This window comes from Lepidochelys kempii, chromosome 6 (assembly GCF_965140265.1).
Source record: "Lepidochelys kempii isolate rLepKem1 chromosome 6, rLepKem1.hap2, whole genome shotgun sequence".
Lineage (NCBI taxonomy): Eukaryota > Metazoa > Chordata > Testudines > Cheloniidae > Lepidochelys > Lepidochelys kempii.
The window spans coordinates 39,728,722-39,738,313 of record NC_133261.1 but is presented as its reverse complement, the minus strand read 5'-3'; the positions used below and the strand labels follow the sequence as shown (position 1 = coordinate 39,738,313).

General features: G+C 45.5%; 1 protein-coding gene and 1 long non-coding RNA gene across 4 annotated transcripts in view; one reads left to right on the top strand and one right to left on the bottom strand.

The window, feature by feature from the left end:
* Positions 1–654: 654 nt before the first annotated feature.
* On the bottom strand, positions 655–3,644 carry LOC140912724 (uncharacterized). Its single transcript, XR_012159362.1, has 3 exons — positions 3,464–3,644; positions 2,324–2,412; positions 655–1,256 (listed from the first exon to the last, which is right to left on the bottom strand). It is a non-coding gene; the product is annotated as an uncharacterized lncRNA (long non-coding RNA).
* A 12-nt stretch (positions 3,645–3,656) lies between these two features.
* PPFIBP2 (PPFIA binding protein 2) overlaps positions 3,657–9,592 on the top strand; it is a 217,809-nt gene continuing 211,873 nt past the window's right edge. Inside the window, exon 1 of one of the 3 annotated variants that reach the window (XM_073347678.1) lies at positions 3,657–3,773. The gene's annotated coding sequence lies outside the window, so the exon portion shown is untranslated. The remainder of the gene's footprint in view (positions 3,774–9,592) is intronic. The other 2 variants (XM_073347667.1, XM_073347677.1) reach the window with 2 other exon arrangements.

The following is a 9,592-nucleotide window of genomic DNA, read 5'->3' as shown; positions in this document are numbered from 1 at the left end:
GGAAAGGTACATGATGCTCACATCTTCAGGAACTCTGGTCTGTTTCAAAAGCTGCAGGAAGGGACTTTATTCCCAGACCAGAAAATAACCGTTGGGGATGTTGAAATGCCTATAGTTATCTTTGGGGACCCAGCCTACCCCTTAATGCCATGGCTCATGAAGCCATACACAGGCAGCCTGGACCGTAGTCAGGAGCTGTTCAGCTACAGGCTGAGCAAGTTCAGAATGGTGGTAGAATGTGCATTTGGACGTTTAAAAGCATGCTGGCGCAGTTTACTGACTTGGTTAGACCTCAGCGAAACCAATATTCCCACTGTTATTACTGCTTGCTGTGCGCTCCACAATATCTGTGAGAGTAAGGGGGAGACGTTTATGGCGGGGTGGGAGGTTGAGGCAAATCACCTGGCTGCTGGTTACGCACAGCCAGACACCAGGGCGGTTAGAAGAGCACAGGAGGGCGTGGTGCACATCAGAGAAGCTTTGAAAACCAGTTTCGTGACTGAACAGGCTACGGGCTGAAAGTTCTGTTTGTTTCTCCTTGATGAAACCCCCCGCCCCTTGGTTCACTCTACTTCCCTGTAAGCTAACAACCCTCCCCCCTTCGATCACCACTTGCAGAGTCAATAAAGTCATTGTTGCTTCACATTCATGCATTTTTTATTCATTCATCACACAAATAGGGAGATAACTACCAAGGTAGCCCACGAGGGGTGGTGGAGGAGAGAAGGACAAAGCCACACAACACTTTAAAACTTATTGAATGCTAGCCTTCTGTTGCTTGGGCAATCGTCTGGGGTGGAGTGGCCGGGTGGCGGAAGGCCCCCCCCACCACATTCTTGGGCGTCTGGGTGAGGAGGCTATGGAACTTGGGGAGGAGGGCGGTTGGTTACACAGGGGCTGTAGTGGCGGTCTGTGCTCCTGCTGCCTTTCCTGCAGCTCAACCATACGCTGGAGCATATTGGTTTGATCCTCCAGCAGCCTCAGCATTGAATCCTGCCTCCTCTCATCACGCTGCCGCCACCTTTCAGCTTCAGCCCGCCACTTACTCTCTTCAGCCCTCCACCTCTCCTCCTGGTCATTTTGTGCTTTTCTGCACTCTGACATTGTCTGCCTCCATGCATTCGTCTGTGCTCTGTCAGTGTGGGAGGACAGCATGAGCTCAGAGAACATTTCATCATAAGTGCATTTTTTTTCGCCTTCTATCTTCACTAGCCTCTAAAAAGGAGAAGATCCTGTGATCCTTGAAACACATGCAGCTGGTGGAGGAAAAAAAAAAAGACAGTGGTATTTAAAAAGACACATTTTCTAGAATAATGGCTACAATCTTTCACGGTAAACCTTGCTGTTAACATTACATACACAGCACATGTGCTTTCGTTCCAAGGTCGCATTTTGCCTCCCCCAACCACGTGGCTAGCTCCTCCCCCGTGGCTAACAGCAGGGAACATTTCTGTTCAGCCACAGGCAAACAGCCGATCCGGAACGGGCACCCTTAAGCACCCTATTTCAACCAGGTGACCATGAATGATATCACTCTCGTGAGGATAACACAGAGAGATAAAGAACGGATGTTGTTTGAATGCCAGCAAACATACACTGCAATGCTTTGTTCTACAATGATTCCCAAGTACGTGCTACTGGCCTGGTACATGCTAGTGGTAAAGTGTCCTACCATGGTGGACGGAATAAGGCTGCCCTCCCCAGAAACCTTTTGCAAAGGCTTTGGGAGTATATCCAGGAGAGCCGCAAATGCCAGGGCAAATTAATCATTAAACATGCTTGCTTTTGAACCATGTATACTATTTTAAAAGGTACACTTGCCAGAGGTCCCTTCTCCGCCTGGCGGGTCCAGGAGGCAGCCTTGGGTGGGTTCGGGGGGTACTGGCTCCAGGTCCAGGGTGAGAAACAGTTCCTGGCTGTCGGGAAAACCAGCTTCTCTGCTTGCTTGCTGTGAGCTATCTACAACTTCATCATCATCATCTTCCTCGTCCCCAAAACCTGCTTCTGTGTTGCCTCCATCTCCATTGAAGGAGTCAAACAACACGGCTGGGGTAGTGGTGGCTGAACCCCCTAAAATGGCATGCAGCTCATCATAGAAGCGGCATGTTTGGGGCTCTGACCCGGAGCGGCCATTTGCCTCTCTGGTTTTCTGGTAGGCTTGCCTCAGCTCCTTAAGTTTCACGTGGCAGTGCTTTGGGTCCCTGTTATGACCTCTGTCCTTCATGCCCTGGGAGATTTTGACAAATGTTTTGGCATTTCGAAAACTGGAACGGAGTTCTGATAGCACGGATTCCTCTCCCCATACAGCAATCAGTACCCGTACCTCCCGTTCGGTCCATGCTGCAGCTCTTTTGCGATTCTGGGACTCCATCATGGTCACCTCTGCTGATGAGCTCTGGCCGCCGTGGCAAGCTGCAGGTGACCATGCAAACAGGAAATTGAAATTCAAAAGTTTGCGGGCCTTTTCCTGTCTACCTGGCCAGTGCATCTGAGTTGAAAGTGCTATCCAGAACGGTCACAATAGAGCACTCTGGGATAGCTCCTGGAGGCCAATACCGTCTAATTGTGTCCACAGTACCCCAAATTCAACCCGGCAAGGCCAATTTAAGCGCTAATCCCTTTGTTGGGGGTGGAGTAGGGAAATCGATTTTAAGAGCCCTTTAAGTCGAAAAAAAGGGCTTTGTGTGTGGACGGGTGCAAGGTTAAATCGATTTAATGCTGCTAAATTCGACCTCAACTCCTAGTGTAGACCAAGGCCTAGATAGATAGACTTTACTAATATTAATAGAGTTAAGGCTCAAAATGTTGCTGAGAGGTAGAGAAAGTATTAATGATCCCATTTTACAGACAAGAAAACTGAGGCACAAAATAGCAATGATCACAACTTGTCCACTGTCACACAGGGAGTCAATAGCAGAGCTCAAAATAGGTCCTGATTCCTTCCATCCCTTTGTAACCAAACCCTGATATAACTATTTTGGTTGGGGGTGATATTTTACTTTTAAGGTTATACTGGTACAACCTCCACCATGGATGCAATTATAACCAGTCTAAAAGTGCTTACATTGATGTAGTTTATTACCCTTCCTGCCTGGAAGTAAGCTACACCACTATTTCCACTTTTAGACCAGTACAACTGCAGCCACGCTAAGGGGCTTGCACCACGTTAACTACACCACTAGAGAGGTACTGTACAACTCTGGGTGCAGACGAGAGCTACGTGTTGGCATTTTACTGCACCCATGAAAGCCTGTTAAACCAAATACTCTGTAGCGAAAAGTGTGGAAAGTTTGCACCCGAATGTACCTGCTGAACGGGAAAGGTCTAACCTGCAAAGAAACACCACCCGCCCGGCCTCCCCTTGTTCCTGCAGAAGTGTTGCTAAAACTGCCCCCGTGTGCAGCCAGTGACCCCGGGGCTGCTCTCAGCCCTTTCTCCCGTGTGCCCGCGCCCGGGGGAATACCTGCCCCGCAGCAGCGCCGCCGAGCCAGTGCCCCGGACTGCCTCCCCCCGCTCCCACTCCGAATCACGTGGGAACAATAGCTGCCTGCCGGTCCCGTCCCCAGAACCAATGGCGCTGGCGCTCGGACGCGGGCCGCCGGAGTCCGCTCGCCCGAGGCAGCCGGGCGCAGGGGCCAGCGCGCGGCCAGGGGCGGCCGCTGCGCGCGCGTCTCCTCCAGCCCCGGGCGTGAGCAAAGCGCCCGCGCACCTGCGCCGGCCGGGGCAAAGCGCGCGCCCCGGGGCGCCACGCGGAGGGGAACCGGGCCGCTCAGGTCAGTGCCGCCGGGCAGCCCCCGGTAACTCGGCCCGGGCTGGGCTGGGGTGTCCTCCAAGACACCCTCAGCGGTTCTCTCGCCCGCTGTGCCCCCGGCGAGCCTGGGGTTGCGTGGGAACCAGGCTGCGGGGCGCGCTGAACTCTGCGCTACCCCAGCCTCGGCCACTGCCTGGCGGTGTGGCCTCGGGCACCTCACTTCGCTGCTGCAGGAGCCCAGGGCTGCGCTCAGTTTCAGCGCTGGTGCCAGGGCGGGCGTGACTCACTTCAGCGTAACAGCCAGCAGTAATCCAGCCTTCCGTGGCTCAGTTTCCCCTCTGTGTAAACACCCATCTCACAGGCTGTTCTTGGAGGCGTTTGTTAAGGATTTTAAGGTGTTGTAAGTGTTTTGGTAGACGTGTGCAAGGGGTTTAAAAATCCCTTCAGTCATATGAGTGTCTGTAAACTAAGTGCAAAGCTGGGGCTTCCTGGTTCCTTTTTTGTTTTGTTGCATTATAGGGACTTTTATTCTTTCGCCAGTAACATTGAGACATTACTTTTAAATGAAAATGACTCATGTAGAGACTCCCTTATGCATGTTTATTCTTGTAGGTTAAGAAGGCTTTAAAAGGGAATTTGTGCTGGTGGGTTAATAAACTTGTTTATTGACATAAGGCTGTTGATTCAGAGTATGTGCTGTCATTGAGTACATCCTGGTGTAGCCAAACTTAGGTAAGTGGAAGAGAGGAATGTGCATATTGTTGCATGACCTGCAATTCATAGCACTGCTGTGCTTTCAGCATTCAGTCCTGCTTTGTTTGTTTGTTTTTTGTTCTCATTGCTGCAGGAATGAAAGAAATCTGGATTCAGGTATACTTTATGTAATGTTGGCTGGAAGTGTTTATCCAATGAAAAGAAAAGGAGGACTTGTGGCACCTTAGAGACTAACAAATTAATTTGAGCATAAGCTTTCATGAGCTACGGATACATCCGATGAAGTGAGCTGTAGCTCATGAAAGCTCATGCTCAAATAAATTTGTTAGTCTCTAAGGTGCCACAAGTCCTCCTTTTCTTTTTGCGGATACAGACTAACACGGCTGCTACTCTGAAATTTATCCAATGACAAATTCAGAAAATAAGTTACCAAAGGGAATAAAATAGTTAAGAGGACAGACACTATATATGGAACAATGGGAGATTATTTTTTTCACCACACAACAATAGATCAATTCTAAACTCTCAGGAGCTTGACTTTTGTTGTATCCAAGGCCCCATCTACACCTAAAAATTAGTTTGACCTAGCTAAGCACTCATGGATAAGGCTATGATTTAGTCACCAGTATTTTTGGTAAAAATCATGGACAGAGCATGGGCAATAAACAAAAATTCACAACCCGTGCCCTGTCCATGACTTATACTAAAAATACCTGTGATTAAATCTTGCGGGGACCTGGTGGGGGCCGCTGCTGCAGGGGGCAGGGCATGGGGGGCACCCCAGGACCAGAGGCATCAGCTGCCAGGGGCTGCGAACCATGGCTGCCCTGGCTGGGGCTGGAGGCCACCAGAGCAGTGGCTGGTGTGGCTGTCCCTTGGGCCGCTCCAGCAGTGGCTAGGGTGGCTGTCCCAGAGCCACTTGAGTAGCTGGCCCCGGAGACAGCCACACTGGCCCCTGCATAAATCACAGAGGTCACATAGCTAAGCCAACCTAAGCCCCAGTATGGACACTGCTAAGTTGACTCAAGAATTCTTCCAATGACTTATGTGATGTTTCTCAAGGGGGTGGATTTACTCTAGTGGTGGAAAAAAACATTCTGTCGCTGTAGCAAGTGTCTACACTATAGTGGTGTAGCTGTAGCTCTGTAGAACTTGTGCGTTAGGTACTACATACTTTTTCAACCCGGGAAGATATGGGCGGCAAAAGTATGGGGCGATGTCAAATGATCTCTTATTCCGTGAGTGTTGACTATGCTTAGGACCCTATCAAATTCACTGTCATAGGATTTTTTAAATGGCAAGAGAAAATACAGTAGGTAAACTAGTGGATATGGGTGTCTGTGTAGCTAATGGTTAAGATAGAGTATAGTAACCTGTATATTAGATAATTTTAATATTAACTTTAAAAAAAATTAAATTTGTCTATGGTGCGAGATTTGCATTAGAAAACATACTATAATAACCCGATACGGTTCTTGCATTGCATTCAGTTCCTGATTGTGGTCTTTTTAGGGGAACTTTCTTCTCTTCTCATTTTTCTTTTGGTATTAAGAAGCTGCAGTAAATGTGTGTGTTATGTGTATATACTAGCTGACAGTAGAACAGGTTGATTCCGAAACTTTTACAAAGAAGACAGAGTGAATGGGATGGGAAGTAATATTTACAGGGCCAACAGTAAACATAACTTTAAAAAGCATGTCGAAATCAAAAGGCATTGAGGAGTTAATTTAGAAGTGCGGAGAGACAATGTTATCAGTATCTGAATTAAATATCCTAGAGCCCACAACGACACAGGCCTGAGAGCCTGGTGACCTGAGAAGATGGAAGTGGTGTCAGGGTGCAGGATGAAACTCAGGGTAGTGTTCTTGAATTGAATTTGCAGTTGTTAGTGTAAAGCATTACAGTGCCTCTGTAGTGTAGGGTTTTGTCCCCATTTTGCAGGTGAATCAGGAAAACCTGTGTTTCTATGTCTGACTCTGCCATTTAATCCCCAGATGATAAAGCAAACAACAGACACTTTACTTCTCAATGAGCATCCACAAAGGGATTTAATATGCTTTAACTTCATACCTTTAGTTAATTTGTCTTTGCTCTCCTGAGTGTCCTTATGTAGACAGCCCCTTAGGTTGCAAACTTTTCAGGACAGGCACTTTCTCTTAGTATGTTTTGGCAGTGACCAAGCACATTGAGATCCTGGTCTTGATTGGGGCCTTTAGGTAGAGCCCTGCGTGGATACAAAATTTCTTTCCACATCCAATCCATGATCTGCAAAAATGGTCCATGGATATCTGCAGATTTGCAGGGCTCTACTGCAATACCGATCAATAATAATGAGAGGTGAAGTGACATGTCCACCAATGTACAGAGTCTGTGGCAGAGACAGGATTAGCACCTACAACTCTTAATATGCTTTAACCACTAGTCATGCTGCCTTTCATAAAGGAAAAACCTGTTTAAATACAAATCTTATGGTGACAGTGATGTGAGAAGGAAGGAAAAATGGTGAGACAGTTTAATATGTCTACTTAACCCACTAAAACTACATCATATTTATGAGAGCTTTCACACATTCGGAGAGCAAGACCATTTATCAGATGTCTGTGTTTATAGTGGGTTAAGGTGAAGAGAGGCTCCACTGCCCTGAGTTGCTTCCTGAGCTGAGTGTCAGACATTCCACTTGGGAAGAAGCCACCCTTGCTTTTCACCTCTACACAGCTTACGCTGGAATGATGAAACTGTACGGGTATTGCAGTTGGGCTTTCCTAGGCTTGGATATTAATCAGTTTACAAGATTCAGGGTCTACAATCATCACCTCCTTTAAGATGTCTATTTTTTAAGTTTTTAAATATAATTCAGAGCATTCAGTATTTATCCAAATAGAGATGATAACCTTTACAATATAGGAAAATACTTTCTTTATGGTAAAAATACATTCCCTCATGCCAGGTGGGTGAGGTAATATCTTTATTAAGAACTTCTGTTGGTGAAGGAGACAAACTTTCAAGCTAGACAGAGCTCTTCTTCATCTCTGGTAAAGGTACAGGGAGTGTCACAGCTAAAAACAAGGTGGCATATATTGTTTTGCATAAGTCATTAATACATATTCTAAGGGACTATTCAAGGTGAAGTGGCCCATTAACTCCTCTTCAGTCATAGGACAAAAGAAGGGGGTTAGTGGGATACAGATTGTTGTAATAAGCCATAAATCAATGCCTTTATTAAACCATGAGTATCTCGTGTCTTGCAAAGTTATAAATTTAAGATCTCAGGCTCCTCTTTTGAAGGTATTGTGCAGGTTTCCTTTGAGGACGAGGACTGAGAGGTGAGGTATGGAGTGATCATTTTGTGAAAAGTGCTCACCCACAGGTGATAGTGTTTTTGTCTTTTATTATTTTTCTGTGTAAGTTCATTTGAGAGCATAGTGATTGTCTGCTTTCACCCACGCAGTTATTGGGGCATTTAATGCATTGGATGACGTACACCACGTGTGACAATCTGCATGAAGGATCACAAAAATATAAACATAGGCACATTCTAATTAAATGCAAAAACAACGAGGAGTCCTTGTGGCACCTTAGAGACTAACAAATTTATTTGGGCATAAGCTTTTGTGGGCTAGAAACCACTTCATCAGATGCATGGAGTGGAAAATACAGTAGTGTGTGTGTGTGTGTGTGTGTGTGTACACTATACACATAGTACATGAAAAAATAGGAGTCGCCTTACCAAGTGCAGGGTCAGTCTAACAAGACAATTCAATTAATAGTAGAATACCAAGGGAGGAAAAATCTCTTTTGTAGTGGTAATGAGGGTGTCCCATTTCAAACAGTTGACAAGAAGGTGTGAGTAATGGTAGGGGGAAATTAGCATGGTAAAATCTGTTTTTGTAATGATCCATCCGCTCTGTCTTTATTCAGGCCTAATTTGATGGTGTCCAGTTTGCAAATTAATTCCAATTCTGCAGTTTCATGTTGGAGTCAGTTTTTGAAGGTTTTTTTGTTGAAGAATTGCCCTTTTAAGTCTGTTATTGAGTGACCAGGGAGGTTGAAGTGTTCTCCTACTGGTTTTTGAATGTTATAATTCCTGATGTCAGAACTCAATTGTCTCGTTAGACTGACCCCACCACTTGGTAAGGCAACTCCCATCTTTTCATGTACTCTGTGTGTGTGTCTAATATATATACACCTGCTACTGTATTTTCCACTCCATGCATCTGATGAAGTGGGTTCTAGCCCACAAAAGCTTATGCCCAAATAAATTTGTTAGTCTCTAAGGTGCCACAAGGACTCCTCGTTGTTTTTGCTGATACAGACTAACACAGCTACCAGTCTGAAAGCTGTCATTAAATGCAGTTTATCGCACAAGGCCTCTCTGTATTTTTTAAAGTTACAAAATGGTAACTTGGAAAGTAAATGCACTAGGATACAAAACAACCTGCAATGCTCACAATTTGGGGGAAAGATAAAAGGCTTCAAAAAACACTTCCAGAAACATCATACAAATGGGGTTACACCATTCAGATACTTGTAGATGTTGTCCCTTGCCATCCTTGACTTCCCAAAATAGTTGAATAGCCAAGTTATGCATATTTAGCTTTTTTAATCTCTCAAAATCCAAGAATTCCAACCCGCAATACTTTTTTGTTGCTCTTCTCTAAATTCCCTCCAGCTTGCAATATCTTTCCATGGTATATTATCTTTTCTATGCTACATCAGCTTGCCAGTTTATTTTGAGGCATTGCCTGAAGCAATAATTGAGACCATATTTTTCCCTGGATGATTAGCTCTTTGACTTTATTTCATCCCCCACAACGAAGGAGATAAGATGTCTTTGATGAACTCTGGCTGCATAATTTCCCTCTTTACAGTATAGTAGTTCCTGTCTCCTCCTCCAGCTTTTATGTAGGTGCATGTTAAACAACAAAATGAAGGCACTTATTGTAGCTAAATGACTATTCCCAGAGATTTTTAGCTCAATATTTGTATTTACATTCTCTTGTGTTCTTGGTGCAATTCTTTCTCCTTTGTTTGTGTGGATGTTGTGCACTTTGTTTTGCTATAAAATCATTCTCCAGTAGCGCTACAAATCTATTTGGCAATTCATTGATATGTAGAAGCCAATGAGCA